At 40.1% G+C, this 19,637-nt stretch overlaps 1 non-coding gene across 1 annotated transcript; it reads right to left on the reverse strand.

The window, feature by feature from the left end:
* Window positions 1-19,329: 19,329 nt before the first annotated feature.
* Window positions 19,330-19,436, reverse strand: LOC133781008 (small nucleolar RNA R71). The gene has a single exon (XR_009869808.1). It is a non-coding gene; the product is annotated as a small nucleolar RNA R71 (small nucleolar RNA).
* Between the last annotated feature and the right edge of the window lie 201 nt (window positions 19,437-19,637).

The raw sequence follows: 19,637 nt of genomic DNA on the forward strand, positions 1-19,637 counted from the left end.
CTTTAAGAATTGTATTTGGGGGCATTGGGATAAGTACGACCCCTTGATTGAATAGTAACAGTGTTGAATGTCGGTCAACGACTAGGGTGACTTTGAATAAGATATAGTGAGATAGGGAGCAAGAGGAACTTGTTCCAAGTAGTGAAATGAGAGACGGGAAGTATGTTGGTTCAGAATTGGTCCGAGGGACCAATGTAGTTATTAGGATTGTTAGGACAGAATTGTCTGCCTATTTGAAAGGACATAAGAGTTCACAAATTTCAAGTATGGGAACACGGAGTTCTAGGATGAGAGACTTTGTATTTCTCCGAGTGTTGTGGACTAGAAAGGATATGACATTTTGGGGAAGAAAGAGGAGTTTTGACTCCCGAGTTAATAGACTTCTGAGATCCTACCAAGGACTAGGCCAAGGGCCTACAGATTAGCCTTACCCTAGTATGGGTGGTGGCTCATAAGGTGTTACTGGTGCCATTTTCAAGGAAAAAGGTATAATATATTACCGCTGATGGGGTGCGGAAACCCTAGAATTTCGGTGGGAGTTACTGCACAAGGAATAGCTAATTGAATTATGATAAATAAGGTAAAGTCTTATTGAATAATATTATCACTCTAGTGAGAGTGTTACTAAGAGATAAAAAGGTAAAGGACTAAACTTTGAAGTTATAGTCAATTTCACGGGATTTGAATAAATTTCGAGGATGAAATTTCAATAAGGAGGGGATAGTTGTAACATCCCGAATTTACTATTAAGACTAAGTGCCTGGAGGACATAATAGGATATACATGTTGAATTAATTGAATAAATGTGTGACTACGTGGCATAACCACATGTTGAATAATTGAATAATAGCTTAAGTGTCCTACACAGCTCTTCTTACTAGGCGTTCGCTCACGGGTACTCTGTGTTGCAGATGCCATATGTTGATTTTTTTTCGTGGCGACAGGTGAAGCCCAATCTAGAAAGAAATGTATATCATGAGAGTCATTCAACCTTGTTGCGATCAAAGGGACGTAAACGCCAAAGTTTTACTTGACATTTTATTCATATGATTTTAAAGATGTTTTATTGTGAATTGTGACCGTAAATAATTTTGTTTGTTTATCGACATTTAAATCGTTGTTTAATTTTAAAGTACGGATGTCTGGATACTGCATGTTTTGAATTAGAATATTCTAATGAAGTTTTATGCATTATTTAGTCTATCATTTGGTTTTCGATCCTTAAAATGATTTGAAATGACTAGTACCCTGGTGTGGTCTCGGGGTTAGGATTGCAGGGCCTTACAAAATAAGTCTACCTAGTGTCAGCCTGCAAGGGGGAAAGTAAGGGGGTGAGCTAAGAGCCCAGTAAGGAAGTACAAACAAGAAAGGAAAACACAACATAAAAGCATAATCGACATATCTCATATATTCTTAACATATTTTCTTATAGCAATCATTATCAACATAAGTCATATGAAAACATAGCCATTATAAAACAAGTCATAATCATAATCATAAACATAAGATTATATAAAACATAAGCATAATAATACAACATATGACCATGGCACCCCTATTGTCCATGTTACATCATGTGAAAACATAACCATAGCAATGTAATTCATAATCATAAACATAAGCATAATCATACAACATATGATCATGGCACCCTTATTGTCCATGATCACATGTGACTCTCCTTTGGTCACTTGCATTGCGCCCCTATTGTCCATGTTTTACCTGGCACTCCTATTGTCCAGACTTTAGGCATGTATCCCTTTAATAATGTTGCAGCACTAGGTTAAGCAAACACAAATAAATACATACATATCTCATAACTAGAGTCCATTAAAAAACAAAACAGAAATCTAGCTAACTTCCTTACCTCAAGTCCAAAAAATATTAAGAGCGGGACAACTTCACATTGAGCCTAGAATAGCAATCAAAACTTGTCTTAATATCCTGTAAAACACGCATGAACGCGCCAAGCATATCCCACGTGTGCATGGGCCATGCACACGTGTCATCTATGTCATACAAGTTGTACCATTTCCTAAACTCTAGCATATTCCATACATCAAAACATGCTTGCAAGTCTCACATAGAATCACAAATAATATCATTTTACTCATTAATCATTAATGTTCTTCAAACTAGGACTTGAGACTTACTCAAATAACATATAATTATTCGTAAAAATGCACTTGCATGTAACATGCATATGTGAGATCATTCTGAAAAACTCAGTCAAAGTTGGAATTATCATGCTTTTTTTTTTATTTCTTAACAAATTTACAAAAATTTAGCAAGCTTAATTAAACATTGCAATTAATTTCCCATTAGTCCTCTATCATACTTGCTACTATTTGTCATCTTAGAATCATTCCAACATTATGCATTAAGATTAATTTCAAAATTCTCATACAATTCATGGTTCAAATTGACAAAGGTATAAACTTGTCTATGAATTAATAATTCATTGTGGAACACATGTGTTGACCCTGATTTTGGGCAACTGACACGGAGTCAAAATACGCTTGACGTGGATGAATGCGTTGAAAAGAACGTGATGACAAAAATAATAAGAACACGAGATTTTATAGTGGTTCGGCCCCAGGATCTGGTAATAACCTACGTCCACTTAGATTGTTATTGATGTGAGATCCAAAGGAGTGATCAAAGAACTAGGGTTCAATGAGTTTCACCAACCTCTGAAGAACAATACAATATGACTAATTTGATAACTCTAATCTCAAGTGATCTAGAAGTCAGAAAAAGAAAAAGATCCTCTTCCCTAAGCCCTCTTCTTCTATTTATAAGCTCAGGGAAGATTTACAGTGATTTGTTACAGATATTATTTCCTAAATAATCGGATACTCAGGAAATCATGGGAGATAATTTCGGATTCCATCATAATAGCCTAAGATTTCCTCCGCGTATTATGCGCATACGACCATGCTGGTCGTATGAAGAAACCGATCGCATGATACCGCATATCTTCCTGGTCGATAGTCGAACACAGATTCTGCCAGGTGTAAGCCACGTGTGATAAACGCCTGCCATGTCATTCACTTCTGATTTTTGGGATAACATTTTCCCCCCAAGTTTGTTTAGTGCGACCAGCAATAAAGAAACTTAAGGGAACAACCATTCATATTCCCATGATGTCTGTCAGACTCCCTGTGCATTTTCGAAAACCGTGATATAATTATGTCTAATCAAGCCTTTTCGGTTTCCAAAAAGGCAATTTGATGGCTCATACACTTCCCCACGTTTTGAAAGTGGGAAGTGATGATTACTGCCTTTTGGCTATCCCTTCGATCCCTATAAATAGGCTTTTCTTCTCTTTTAAGAAATTTTTACCCATCACTTTTGCCAATATTTTCAAGAACTTGCACCAGAGTTCAGAGCTTTGAAAACCAGTCCGACGTCTTGCCGCAGGTCTTTCGATTCAAGTTTCCATCTTTCTCCAAATCTCCATTTTCGCCCAGGTAAGAACTTCGTTCTTTAAGCTTTCTATTACGCCATGCATGCCATTTCTGTACTCTGTGACCTCTGCGTTCTTGAATAGGGTTTTAAGAGTTTCTTGGTATAAGCCATCTATTTCTAGGTAAAAGTACGTTTTTATGCCTTGCATAGGTTAGGTCGATACCTTGATATATAGAATCTCTGATTTAGGACGTTAGGTTGACGAAAGATTCAACCTTTAAGCCAGGTGAAAAAACCGAAATTTTTTCTCACCCTTCAGAAGTCGAAAAAGTTCATTTCAGAAAACATTTTTCTTTCCTTTTTGTTTCTATCCGTCTTTTAAACTACCCACGTTGAAGTTAGTGTAGGACTAGGATGCTGCTGGTTACTTAGGCACGGACAACGTTATCCCAGCTTCTCCCACTACTTCGCGGATTGTGTCTTATCTCCTCCATTGTCTGTTCGCAGTTCATATGCAAGACCCTTGGGGGGGGGGGGGGGGAGAAAGACCTATCGAAGATGAACTCTTGGCCAAACTGCTCGAGGGCGAAGAGAATCCATCCACGCTGATTCCAGAAATTCCATTTTCACGTTCTAACCCAAATCCTCCACCAGCTCCTACTCAGAAAATGGAAAGAACAAAAACCAAGGCTATAAAAAGACGCAACCCTTACTCTCCAAGTCAGCCTCCTGCTGATGCTCCCTCGACCAGTGGTCGAGGTGAATTCCCTCCTGAAACCGAAGTTCAGAGGCGTGCCTGTCCTCACCATGCCGACCAGCCGGCCGTCGAGTGGCATGTGGTATCCTCAAGTACGGTGACAATTCGCATGATCAGCAACTATTTAAATAAGTACAATCTGACGGGGATAACCCTAGTCAGACCTTCCATCGACCAGCGAGCCAACTTGCCAGGGGGGGCTTATAGCGCCTGGTCGAGATACCATATCGAGGCGGGTGCTACCCTGCCTCTTCATTCATTTTTCCAAGGGGTGGAAAATTACTTTGGGGTGGCCCCTTTCCAAATCACCCCGAATGGGTATAGGATGCTGGCCGCGCTCTATATCCTCTACAAGCTCAAGAAATGGCCAGCTCCTTCGCCTCATGAGGTCAATTTCCTGTTCGACCTCAAGTCCAACCCCAACCAGGATGGTATGAGTTTTTTTCATTTCTGCCACCAGGAGACTGGACGCACCTTTCTGTCACATCTCCAACGTGGGGAAGTACCATCAAGAGTACTTCCTTACGCTCGATATTGCCGCAGATAATCTGGCCTTCACACGAGGAGGAAAAGAAAATAATAATCCTTGAACCAGTAGTTTCCACACTTTATTTCTTTCTTGTCGTAATACTTCGCTGTTCCATTGTACTCCAGGCCCGTGGTTACGCCCGACCTCTACTCCAGGAATGGAGTCGAGAGTAGCACTCTTAGCCAGTATGCCAAATGCTGCTAAGAGTGTGAAGAACTTGATTAATGAGGCTAACCTCAGGCTGGCTGGCCTTAAGGGCTCCCAACCTGCAACCAGCGAACCCGCGGCGGGTGGTGTTCACGCTGATGTGGGAGCTGAGCAGGGACCCGAGCAGCAACCTCAGGCGCCTCCTCCTAGAAGGAGGCCAACTGGGGTTACAATCAGGGAACCTGCTGTTCCCCATCAAGCAACAGAACCGTCAGTCCCCAAGGGCAAGGGGAAACAAAAGGCTGTTGAGCCTACCGAATAGTCTGACGACTCGTCGGAAGTAAACGGTATATCATTCTCGTTTTTGAATAATCTTCCAATTCCTTCCCATCTATTTGATGGGGATGGAAACTTTAGGAACGCCCCTTCTTTAAACTTAGATTTCTTCCAGGGACTAGGTAGTTCAGTAGATAATGTTACGACCAGTAGGTGTAGCTAGGGTATTTTACTTGTAATCCTTTCACTTTGATCTCTGCTCCTCGTGATCCTTTAATCTAACTGTTCGAATTGTTTTCCTTTGTGCAGGTATGGACTCTGAGGACTTCTTTGAGCATTACCAAACTGCTTCTGCTGCTTCTGTCCCGAAGGACAGCAAAAGGGCCCGAGGGGAAAGCAGTAAGACCCCTTCAAAGAAGGCTCGAACAGAGGATACTCCCGGTGCCGGCCCTTCTAAGGAGAACATGACACCTCCGCCTCCGACCGAACAGTCGACGCCCGCGCCTGAGAATCCACAACCTTCTTCCAGGGCTGCTGGTAGAGAGACTCTGGACAACTTGTCCGAAGGCTCCCTGTCCAGCCTCGTGGTTGGGTCGGCCAGGGAGAGAATCTATAAGCTTTCGAAGCACAGACGCAACCAGGCTGCCATCAACGAAACTGCCTCAATGGAGGCCGACCAAATCATCAACAGGGGGTTGAATGAGATAGTCAGTGTAAGTCAATTTCTGTTGTTTCATCATTTATTCTGACTTCTATTCCTTACTTTTTCGTTTTTTGTTTTCAGGGACTGTTGTCTTTGACTGCTGGCTTGCGCCATACTGGGGCGCTGGTTTCTCGCGGGCAGAACTTTGACTCCAGGCTTGCTCAGTCCAAGCAAGCACTTGAGGATGAGAAGAAAAAGCTGCTCGAGGAGAACCAGGAGTTGTCCAAGCTGAACGAACAGTTATGCGAGGACCAAGCCAACCTCACTCAAGAGCTTCAGGAAAGTCAAGGGGCTCTGAAGAAAGCCATCGATGAGCAGCAAAGATGGAGGGAGAGTTCTATACTCCACACCCAAGAGTGTAAATAGCTCACACTCAATCTGACTGCCAGCAGGGATGAGGCCAAGAAGCTTGAGGAGCGGGTGCACGAGCTCAAGGGACAAGTACAGGAGCTAGAGGAGGATAGTGCCAAAACTCTGAAGAAGTACAAGGAAGCCACCTTCCTTTGTTTCTACGACTTCTGGAAGCACAATTGGGAAGCCAACATTAACTATCTCTCCGAGCAGTTGCAAAGGACGCTGATGGCGCAGTGCGCTGCTCGATTGGAGGCGGAAGAGAGAGCCAAGGCCAAAACCCCTGCTGCCGATGCTGCGGCTGGATCTCCGGCTGATCAGAGTGCTCCTAACCCAGAGGACCCTCCTGCTCCCCAGCAAAATTAATATTTTTTATTATTTTTTCCAGCTTTTATGGCCCACGGGTCTTTTTGTAAAGACAATTTTTTTCTTTTATTGCTGCGAGGGCAGCTTTTTTTTTTTACTTATGCTTGAACAATTACATCCGAGCAGTACTGCTCGCAGTGTAAAGGTCTTTTCCTTTTAATTTCATATTTACATCCGAGCGTTAATGCTCGCGGTGTAAACGATTGCCTTTCTGATATTATAATGTTTCTTTTATTATAATACATGTTCGCATGACCGAACTTAGCATAGTACTTTGGTTTGATTTTACAAAACATAAATTTTGAAAAATGCTCTAAGTACCGTAGCATGCTTTCACTTATTTTTCTCATGTGTTTACGTACCTCATGGTACGCTTTGCTATTGTAACGCCCCAAACTCCAGGGACCGTTACGGTGTGCCTTGTAAACAGTGCTAAACTCGCTAATCGAGTCATTTGGCCAAAAACGTGATCTAGGTATGATTAGCGATTTAGGGATTAAACATTTTGGTTAAGATGTAACGTTTCACTAGAACGTTCAGTATATACATTGGGATCCTGAAAATAAAGTTTCAGAGTTTATTACAGAAAATATTTACAACAGGCCGTCCTAAGAGGCAAAACAGTGTTCAACCCTAGTTCCACTTTAAACCTCGGCCGTGGCGGACGAGCAGCTGCATATGTACACGTCATCACCTAAGCTCTCCAACTCAAGGATGGTCCAGCTTCCTCTTGCCTTTACCTGCACCACGTAGCACCCGTGAGCCAAAGCCCAGCAAGAAAACACAATGAAGCGTGACATAGTCTCAACAACGATCATAATAACCATTCAGGACTATCAGTCCAAGCAAATAGGTGACAATAGCCAAAAGTCACAATAATGATCATCGCTCCTTCTATCCATGTGACGATAGGGTCACCAGGGCTCAACTGACAAGTGATCCTTTCATAAGTTTGATTAGGACAGGTGCATGGTGAATGGTGAATGGTCACCAACATAACCTTCCTCCCGACTCTAGAGTCGTGCTATGGACAGCGTCCCTTGGCCATGTGACAAACAGTCACCGGGGTCATATACCTTGGCCATAAACATCTGGTCATAGACCAGGCAAGCGCTTATAGTTCTCATTGACCTTCCGGTCGGTCCAGCATTAATACCCCATATGAGTCATTCAATGTCGACCTCGATTAGATCTAATCTTTAATTGGCCCGGCGTTCACAACGCACTGCCACTTCTGATAACCAGCTGAAACCACAGAGGCTCAAGCTCTGAACAATATCATACCCAGAACACAAAACATGTCCTAACCATATGTTTCTCAAGCATCATACGCAATATATCCAGCAATCCAACATGCACCAATAACAGCCATGCATGTCACGTTTAATAGTCAACCAACATGCATCAAGAATAGCCATGCATGTCACATATACACAGGGTGCAGTTTTCTTACCTCAAAGTCGAGCTAGAACGATTAAAGGAGCAACCCTTGAGAACGATCAACTTTTAGTCCTTTAGCGGTTACCTAGTCATAACCAAATACAATATCCAATTAATGAAAATCACCAAAGATAGGGTCTTAACCTAAACCCCACTCTCGGGACCTCGAAACATGCCCACACGGTGAGTAGATTCGATCCCGGGCCTTAAGGGTTGAAACCCCAAGCCAAAAGCCCTTAAAAACACCAAAAACAGGGTTCTGAGGGAACAGGGTAGCGCTACAGCGCTGCCCTTCTAGTGCCCCAGCGCTCAAGACAGAATCACAACCGCCCTACTGAAGCCTTGTGTAGCGCTATAGCGCCCTCTGATGGGCGCTGTAGCGCTACCCCCAGACAGCACCACCCCTGAAACTTCCTTCTTCGACTTCCTCAATTCTAACTCGATTCTAATGCTTCCAAATCCCATTTTTGGTGCCAAATGAACCCAAAACCATCCCCACATGTCCTAGGGACCACAACCCCAAAAACCCTAGCCAAAACTCCAACCAATTCCCAAGTTTCCAACCCAAAAACCAGCTGAAACTTAACTAAGAAAACAGAGCAAAACCAAAAGTTCTAGTGGCTAGAAACTCACCTTAATCTTGGCAACACACCCTCTTCAATGGTGGAGCATAACCCTAGCTTGGCTAAGCTTGGTTCCTTGGCTCGATTCCTCAAACTGAGCTCGAAAATCCAAAGAGAAAAGAGGAAGAAAATCTATCGGGAGAGAAGGAGGAGAGACTCTGTTTTTTTTGTTACTCTTCTACAGCCTTAATGGCTGATATATATCTCTTAGGGTAAAAAGACCTAAATAACCTTAGGTCTAAAATGAAACCTTAGCAGCCACCAAGGGCAAAACCGTCCTTTCACACCTATTTCATTAATCACAATTAACATCCTCCAATTCTCGCTATTCCCAATATTCTCAAACACCAATAAGCCATATCCCACTACCCTTTAATTCCCGGTAATGCTCTAACCATTAAATTCACCCCGAGACTCACCCCGAGCCCTGGACTTAAACCCGTTATGACTAGACTGAACACTTACATCTCATGATCGTCTCATGCCGATAGCTCGAACCAATCCACCTTATAATGTGGCTAAATTAATTAATCACAATCATGCACCCAAGATATACAATTATGCCCACAGTGGCCAAATTACCAAAATACCCTCACAATAATAAATTCTCTCATATGCATGCACTCACCGTCATATAATAATATAATTCGCGTAAATATGCATATAATCATGAAATACTATAATAAATCAATTATGGCCCTCCCGGCCTCCTAATCAAGGTCCCAAACCTTATTAGAGAATTTGGGGCATTACAGCTATTGATGTACCTTATATGCCCCCCAAGTGATCGAGGAGCTTTAGGTCCTTGGTCACTTACCTTGACCACGACCTGTGCGAACATTACTGCTCGTAGCAAAATTTAATACTTGTAATACAGCAAAACAACACACGTAATGAACAAATACTTGTAAAAATAAATTTACAAAGGCTGGAAAGAATGACTGGCTGCGCACAGTCCCTTATAATCTCGTATTAAAAATGGACTAAACATATCTTTACGAGTGATCCTAAAAAAGGATCTTACATTTATAAGCGATTAGCCATACAACGTGGCTAACCCTTTTTTCAAAACTTGTAAAAAGTAAAATTTAATACAAGCCAGTCCTTTAAAAAGGACTGTTCACTGATAATACTTGCGCAGGTGTTCTCCATTCCAATAGCGTGGAACGAGATCTCCGTTTAGGCGTGCAAGTTTGTAGGTGCCCGGATGAAGGACTTCTTCAATCTGGTACGGTCCTTCCCAATTGGGTCCGAGTACTCCAGCAGTGGGGTCGCAGGTGTTCAAGAAAACTCGTCGTAGCACCAAGTCACCGACGTTGAATTTCCTTTCTTTCACTTTTGAGTTAAAGTACCGGGCGACCTTTTGCTGGTACGCAGCTACTCGGAGTTGGGCTTTTTCTCGTATTTCGTCAATTGAGTCTAGGGACTCCATCATCAGTTGGTTGTTCTGGTCCTGGTCGTATGTTATGCGTCGATGTGAGGGGGGATCTAACTCGACAGGTAACATCGCCTCATATCCGTAGGCTAAGGAAAATGGGGTATGACCTGTCGCTGTTCGGTGAGAAGTTCTATATGACCAGAGGACTTCAGGCAGCTGCTCTGGCCATGCTCCTTTAGCGTCTTCAAGCCTCTTCTTCAAAGTGTCCTTAAGATTTTTATTCACGGCCTCGACCCATTGGCGGCTTTGGCGGGCTCGACAGCCTTCTTATCCTTGCCTGGAGGCTTTCCATCGTCGGCAATGGCATCGTCGAGCTTGATGTAACAATCAGCCTGGTCCAAGAATTCCTGGGTAGTTCTGATCCCATCTTTTCGGAGGCTTTTCCAGAGAGGGGTGCCACGTCTAACCCCTGCGGTTATGGCCATCATTTTGCCTTCGTCCCCCACCGTTTTTCTCTAGTTACTGCTCGCATAAAGCGCTGGATGTAGTCTTTCAGTGGTTCTCCATCCTGCTGGCGTATTTCAACCAACTGGTTTGCCTCGGTCGGATGCACTCGACCTGTGTAGAACTGTCTGTAAAACTCCTTTAGGAACATCTCCCAGGAAACTATGCTCGCAAGAGGGAACTTGAAAAACCACTCTTGCGCGGGATCAGAAAGTATCGCAGGGAAGATCCTGCACCGAGCATCTTCAGACACTTTCTGAATGTCCATTTGTATCTCAAACTTATTGACGTGAGATACCGGGTCACCGTACCCATCAAAGTTCGGAAACGTAGGCATTTTAAACTTGCTAGGAGTTTCTGCCATAGCTATCCTCTGGACGAAAGGAGTGCCTTTCCTCCTGTCGTGGTCGATGTAAGATGTTCTTCCCCCGACCAGCTGTTGCACCGCCTGGTTGAGGGCATTTATCTGGGCCTGCACAGCGATAGGAATTTCTGCGGCCTCTGTTGCTGGGGGATGTTCTCGCCATGTCGCTCACGGCGATCATTGAACACGTCTCTCAAATCCTCGTCTCTTCTCCGCTGCTCGCTAGCTCTGAGCCGGTTGAAGACGTTATTTTGCCTGGGTTGCCCCCCAGTGTCCCGTCTGCCGGGTTGGTCATCCTGAGGTGGTTGATTCCTGTTTTCACCTCTTTCTTCATTCCTTTGACCGGCATTTCCTCTGCAAGAATCGGCTTCATCATAACCATTGCCATCTCTGAATCGTGATTGGCTATGACGGGATCAACTGTTCCCTCGATTTCCCTCCCGGGCTGAAACGTCCCGAGCGTTAGAGGGTGGCCTGCGTTGGTCATTAGGTCCCCGTGCATTATCATGCCGTGGGGGACCTTGGACCGCAGAGCCTAACTCTGAGTTCCTCCTGGTACCAGGAGGATGCTGTCCTCTGTTCGGAAGGTTCGGCTCGTCGCCCCTATGGCGTCTAGGACTGCGAGGCTAATGCCCGGTCCTATTCTGCCTCTGATGCAGGGGATTGCCGCGACCAGCTTGGGATGGAGGTTGTGCCTCAGGGTCCAGTGGGACATCGTCATGGGGCACTTCAGGCTGTTCGGGCCTTTGCGGACTCGAGGGTTGGATAGGTGGGCTAGGATTAGGACCCCTTTGTGTTGGTCCATTCGTAGGTTGATCAGGTTGCGAGGCAGGTGCAGCCTGATTCCTAGCCAATTGCAAGGCTACCTCAAGGGCTGCCATGGCTTCGCTCTGGTGACGGTCCATGTCCACCTGCCTCTCGCTTAACTCCACGCGCTGCCGTTCTATTTCTTGTTGCTGCCGCGCCATGATTTCGGCAGCACTTTCCTGGCTCGCTCTCAGATTGGCCAGCTCTTCGTGCAACTCCCCCAGAGTACTTTTTAGCATCGCGTCATCCATTTCTTCCTCCTCAAATTCCAAATGTGGCTCATCCTCAGCCACGTTGGGAGGGGGAGGAGGAGGCGGGTTAGATGGTGCAGCGCCAGCTGCCTGTCCAGTTTTCCTGGTAGTTTTCACCATTGGTTTTCTCAATGGTGATATATCAAGCTCTCAATGAAAGCACCAGAATGTTGACCCTGATTTTGGGCGACTGACACGGAGTCAAAATACGGTTGACGTTGATGAATGCGTTGAAAAGAACGTGATGACGAAAATAATAAGAACACGAGATTTTATAGTGGTTCGGCCCCAGGATCTGGTAATAACCTACGTCCACTTAGATTGTTGTTGATGTGAGATCCAAAGGAGTGATCAAAGAACTAGGGTTCAATGAGTTTCACCAACCTCTGAAGAACAATACAATATGACTAATTTGATAACTCTAATCTCAAGTGATCTAGAAGTCAGAAAAAGAAAAAGATCCTCTTCCCTAAGCCCTCTTCTTCTATTTATAAGCTCAGGGAATATTTACAGTGATTTGTTACAGATATTATTTCCTAAATAATCGAATACTCAGGAAATCATGGGAGATAATTTCGGATTCTGTCATAACTGCCTAAGATTTCCTCCGCGTATTATGCGCATATGACCAGGCTGGTCGTATGAAGAAACCGATCGCATGATACCGCATATCTTCCTGGTCGATATTCGAACACAGATTCGGCCAGGTGTAAGCCACTTGTGATTAACGCCTGCCATGTCATTCACTTCTAATTTTTGGGATAACAACATGTTTCATAATAATTATTCCACTTGTAATCATGCTTTCAAATTTTACCAAAAATAAGAAACAACATTTCTTTCTAAATTAAAAATAAAATGTGATTTATTTTTAATTCTCTCTCTCTCTCTCTCTCTCGAATACTTAACTACATAAAATCATGTTATTCATAATAAATCAAAATTTGTTAAAATCTCACAAAAAAATATACACTATCATCATACCACAAATCATCTTAGGCACTCATGATCTTAAATCTCACAAAATAACTACTACAAAAACACCCTTTTAGGATACATTTTTAGGGCACTCACCTAGATGCGAGCCCTAAAACAGCTCCTGGTCTTTTTAGGGCCCGCGTTGCGTGTCCTTAAAGAATTATTTTAGGGCTCGCGAAACTAATGCGTGTCCTAAAAATTTGATTTTTTTTTAACAAACACCTCCTGGACTTTTTAGGGCTGGCATTGTGAGTCCTTAAAAAATATTTAGGACATGCGGTACGAGCCCTAAAAACTTATGTGCATCATAAAGGTTCGAATATGAGGTTTTAGTAATAATAAAATTTTAAATAGTACACATATGTCATTAAATAGAGTTTGGTGCACTGGTTTTCTATCCATTTAGCTTACCTATAGGCCCAAGGTTCGAATCTGATATTTACAATTTTGATTTTTAAAAAGCAATATATATAGAGTTAGCCAATTTCGAGCCCCCACCCTCCAAATCAATTTAAGTACTCTTTACCACTACACCAACACATCTTATTGAACAACTAATGAATATAAAAATATTTATATAGGTGTCCCAATTTTTATTTTTATTTTTTTACCTTGGCCCCAAATACCTTATCATAATAGACACAATCCTAATTAGGTTTCATTATTTTTTCTCAACAGCACAAAACCACAACAAGAAGAAAAGGAGAAGGTTGTACGGCAGCAAGGGCTCACAGGATGGTGGTCTACGGTGGCAGGGGGTTCGGGGTCGGGCTGTATGATGGAAGGGGGCTCAAGGCTGGGCTTGACGGCAATGACTGGTGGCTCGGGGGCTGGGCTCGACAGCAGGTGGGGTCTTGAGTCTGGGCTCGACGGGCAGGGGCTGGGCTCGCGGCAGGGGTTCTCGACTCTGGTCTCGAACGACCGCACGGGGTGGTGGCGTCGGTTAGGGGCTCTCATCTCAGCTAGGTATTTTTTTTATTAAACATAATTTTTTTTATATTTAAATGTTATTAATAAATTATGTATATTGTCTTGAATTTTATTTTGGGTATGCTTTTAGGGTGTAGATTATAAATTTTAGAGTAATTATTTCATAGTTTTTAAATGGATAATTTTTAAATTTTTAAAACTTAAAATGTGAAAATTATAATAATTGTATATATAATATAGATATTTATATATATATATATACAATTCTTTAAATCTTTATTTTTATAATAAATAGTAATTAATTTTTAGTTATTTTTTTCAACTAATTATAATATGTATTGTTATACTACGAATTATTATTTTTTTGATTGGTTTAATTCTAATAATTTATGATATATATATGTATATATGATGATCCATGAAAAAAAATAGTTGTTATTAGTTTTATTTTCTCATTAAAACATGACACTAATTAACAAAAAAAAATGAAAGTGCTAGCTAGGTTTTGATTTTATTATAATGTTGTATTTGATTTTTTTTATTTTTAAATCTTTCACAATTTCGGATATAAATTGTATAACTTTAGTGGAGTTTGGATATCTTAGATATTCATCTATAGTGAATTAGGTTTTAAGAGTTCTATGTGTTGTGGTGATAACGGAAGGTTGAAAACTTGCATGTAATAGTGAAGTAGGTTCTAAGAATTTTGTGTGTTGCGGTGATATATGGATGAAAAAATGTGTGTTGTTTGAATTGTTTGTATTGATTGTGACAGATGACTAGCCTAGTAAATTAGGGGATATGCTGTCGGATTTTATGTTGGATTTATTTTTATACTTCAATGATTTATTTACACTACAATAAAAATTTAATTATAATTTTTCATGTTTGGTGTATTATAATGTGTTTTTTCATGTTTCAGGGATGATTTTAGAAAGAAATTCATTGCAGTCAATCCTTACTTTGGAAATACTATTGGTAATGAGGGTGAGTACAAGGACAAGAAGAAGAAAGATATGTTGTTTGACAATGAATTTAGTGTTTTATTCTATTTGTGATTTTTATAAGAGTAAAGGTTTCTTTTTTGAGTGGTTAATTATTTACTTTGTAAATCTAGTTATATTTTTTTTAAGGTCAAGACGATTATGTTTATAGACAAGGCTATATGATTTTTGAGTCAAGTAGTAGTGTTATATTTTTTCCAAAATTTGTTTTATTAGAATTGTAAATACTTTGTATAAGTTTTGTTTTTTTTAATCTATAAGTTTTCAGATTTGTATATAAATGTTTCATTTAAATTATAATTTGTAATTTAAAATAAAAATAAATAATTATTTTAAAAATTAAAAATATAACGTTTAAGGGCACGCGAGCTCTAAAAACCTTACTTAAAGGTACTCATCAGGATCTTTTAGGACACGCGGATATTCTTTTAGGGCACGCGGTGCGAGCCCTAAAAATATTCTTTTAAGACACCCGGTGCGAGCCCTAAAAAACTCAGTTTTTAAGGCTCTCAAATAGAGGACTCGCGCCCCGAGAGCTTTAAAAAGCCTTTCGCGAGCCCTAAAATCCCCTTTTTGTAGTAGTTATCTTCTAAACATAAATTTTCACATAAAATTATAGATTATCTAAACATATATGCAAGAACAAAATATACAAAATATAATCATTCTTCATCTTTAGCATATATCATGGGATCATGACATAAGAGTTATTCTCTTTTTACTCATACTTGCCAAATAACATATTAATAAATAAAATCAGCAAGCACGTAAAATTATAAAAATGTTTAAACAATGCTTATTAATTTTCTAACAACTAAACAATTGGTTTAACATGTTTCTATACTTTGAACACCTTCATTTCACAATTTAAGCATGAAAAAATAATGACCAAAATCAAACAACCCAAAATATAATATACACTCATGGCCGAAATACATAAGGAAAAATAACACAATATACCACAAATTTAACATGATTATTACTCAATGATTTAAAATAATATAAAGAAACAAACAAACTCATAACAATTTTTAACAACACCCTTGGTCGAAACACACATGTTTATTTACCAAAATAATTTTCAAAATTTATCAAGTCTTTTTATAAAAATAAGAATAGAATTGAATAATAAAAATAAAACAACCATAGAACACACTATTTTCACCTTGGCCGAAATACATAGCATGATAATACCCATTGATTTTCTCAAGAACAAGATTAAACCTAGCATCTTTCTAATATCAAGCTTTCATTTTTATAATCATCATCAAAATCCAAATAACCAATAACAACGCAAAAATATGATATTAACATAAAATCAAGCATTGATTAAAAGATGAATTTACATAATCTATTGCATGCTCCTCATCATTCATCTCGCATCATTGAAATTTCAATAAAATAAATAATGGATTTATTCCTTCAGAAATAAAGAACCTCACAAAATAGCCATCATCATTTAAACATGCTCTTTCACGAAAGACAATTCAAATTAAAAGAATGCGACAACATCAAGAAAAATGGATGAGCACTAGAATCTTCATTACCTCTTGGATAGTCTTTAAAATCACACTAACAATTGCTAAGCCATTGTTACCTAGGTTCAACCAATACCAAAACACAAAAAGAAAACTCTTAGAAATAAGAAGAGAAGAAATACACAAGAGGATTCAAGAACACCAACACAAGAGCACTTACCATAGAATCTCAAAACCCTCTCTTTCTCTCTTCTTCCTTCCTTCTTTTCTCTTCTCTTCCCACGAGCTCTCTCTCTCTCTCTCTGAACCCTGGGCTAGTTGGAATGGGGAACTTTCCCAATCTTAATTCCCCTTGATTTCTTGATTTTGAAATAAAAGAAAAATAATAAAAATTCAATAGGAAAAGATGTCAACATTCCAAATAAGGAAAAACCTATCTTTGCTATTAATCTCTTTCTCCCACATGCCTACATCTCTCTCTCTCTCTCTCCTCTTGTTTCCTTTTTCCTCAATGAGAACACTCTTCGTCTAGAATTTTCTCTTACTTGGTAATTTTCTATAATTAGGGAAATGCTTGCATTCCCATAATATAGTCTAGATTCATCACACTACGCTTGCATTCTTACCATGCATGTCATGCACTTGCACACACACAACCATGCATGCTCTTCTACTTACCATGCACTCACACACACACAACCAAAGCACATTTACAACCAAGCACAAAATACAAAAACAGCCAACAGGTGGAATACCACAAACTAAATAAAAAATTTGTGCGCTACACCATAATTCTAATTTATTATAATGAAAGTCAATATTGTGATTAATTTACTCAATACTCTTATTATGGTCGGCATATATTCAATTACCCAATCTTCATATCCTCATTGATTATCAAATATTCTGACATCAATTTTGGCAAAGATTTGATGAAAATTCTCACATATATAAATATAAGGTACCTGTTGAGTCTAGTTTTTGTTATGTTTTGGTGATGTTTTTAGTAGTCTTTTATTTCATTTTTCTTTCATTTAGAGCGGGTTTATGCTTTGTTTGTTTGTCTTTGTGAATATCAGGAAGAATTGAGCATGTGGAAGAAAATGCCAAAGAAAGGGAAGAAATAATCAAGTTTTTCATCATTTTTTGATAAAGAAGGGTTCTCAACACAATTTGGAAGTGTTGGTGAAATTTTGGGATGAAAACTTGAAGAATTGAGAAATTCCTTAAGAGCCACGGCATGAGCAAAGTGGAGCCGCGGCTAGGGGGGAAACAGAAGCATTGTTTTTATAGGAAGTCCTCGGGCCGCGACATGGCTATAGAGAGCCGTGGCATAGATGGGCATTTTGCCCAGAACTTGTTGATGCGGGCCGCAGCATGGCTTCAGAGGGCCGCGGCATGAAAATGGCTTTTTGCCCAGGAAATTGGACACGGGACGCGGCATAGTGTATGTAGAGCCGCGGCCCGCCTCTTTAAAATTTGAAACCTTAGGTTTTATCTTGGCGAAAAAGAAGAAAGAAGACGTACGGATTGTGGGTGAATGCTGGTTTTGAAGGCTGAAGACCTAGAGTATTTTTTCATGTTTTTCTTCTTCTTCCTGATGTTATTCTTAATTTCTGTTGTGATTAGCACTATAGCTATGAACTAATTTTCTGTTTAGGATGTTTAATTGAATCACTTGAATCCCTGTTATGAACTAATGCAATTTTAATATTATTCTTCTTCAATCTTCTTCAATTCCATATAATCTGTTCTTTTAAATTGATTATTGATTGGCCATCTTTAGTCATTTACATATGTTTATAAGTCAAAATCTGAGAAGTGAGATTTAATTCTGCTGTGGTTATATTGGACATAATTCTAATTTAGAACGAAAGTATCTGAATTAATTGTGTAACTATTATTAAGTTGATTGAGATTAATGCTACCTGCGTGGTTCAATTTACCATAGAAATATAGGAAATTGTCATCTAGGTTGAGTTTATAATTCATAGTATGATTATAGGCTGCTTTATCAACTTGTTAATTGAATTAGGTCAAAAGAAGAAGAATTCATACTTTGCATTAGGGAATAATAGGGAGGAAAGTTGATGAGATTGAATATCCTAATTGTTTCTCAGTGATTAAATTAAAAGTTTTTCCATTAGTTGTTATTCTATTCAATTTTCAATTATTGTTTCTGCAATTTATAAAAATCAAGAATTTCAATTCATCAAATAGAACAAGAAATTAATTGACTGGTAATTGATAACTCAGTCCTTGAGGACGATACTTGGTTTTACCATTTTACTACGAGTTTGCGACTGTGTGCACTTGCATAGCTATAAATTTTGCAACAAGTTTTTGGCGCCGTTGCCAGGGACTGAAAATAATTATCAATATCAGTCTAATTAATTTTTATTCTAATTTGATTTTAATTTCTCTTGTTTCTAATCTGTTTAGTTGCTTAATTTGTCTATCTCAGGTGAATTTTGGTATATGCGTGGCAGAAAAGGAAAAGACACACTTGTTCCTCTCAATCCCGAGATTGAAAAGTCTTGCAATCAAATCAGAAAGAACAAGAGAGAGGCCCAGAATTCTGTGAAGATGGCACAGAATGACGGGGATGGCAGGAATGTTCTAAATCCAGGAGTTGTACAAGGGGTTCAGGCTCAGACCAATGCTGAGAGGAGCCTGAGTGATTATGTGCTACCCACTCTGATGGGAGTACAAAATAGTATACGCCCACCAGCTGTAGAGGCCAACAACTTCGAAATCAAGCCTGCTATTTTACAAATGGTGCAGTCCTCTGTGCAATTCAATGGGTTGCCCTCTGAAGATCCTCACACCCATTTGTCCAACTTTTTGAGTTGTGTGGAACCTTCAAATATAATGGGGTGAGTGATGACGCAATCAAGCTTAGGCTCTTCCCATTTTCTCTAAGGGACAGAGCTAAAAGTTGGCTGAACTCTCTGCAGCCAAATTCTATTGTCACCTGGCAGGATCTAGCTCAGAAATTTTTGTCTAAATTCTTCCCTCCGTCCAAAGCTGCTAAATTGAGGGGAGAGATAAATAACTTTTTCCAGAATGATGGAGAGTCACTGTATGAAGCTTGGGAAAGGTTTAAGGAACTCCTGAGAAGATGTCCTCATCATGGCATTGAACAGTGGATGCTAGTACAGAATTTCTACAATGGCTTATGTCCTACAACCAGAACCATTATTGATGCTGCAGCAGGTGGCACTTTTATGAGCAAGAGCGCAACTGGTGCTTATGAGCTACTAGAGGACATGGCCACAAACAATCATCAATGGTCTGAGGAAAGATCATAAGGAGTTAGGAAGGTAGCAGGGATGCATGA

The sequence above is a fragment of the Humulus lupulus genome, chromosome 5 (genome assembly GCF_963169125.1).
Source record: "Humulus lupulus chromosome 5, drHumLupu1.1, whole genome shotgun sequence".
Lineage (NCBI taxonomy): Eukaryota > Viridiplantae > Streptophyta > Magnoliopsida > Rosales > Cannabaceae > Humulus > Humulus lupulus.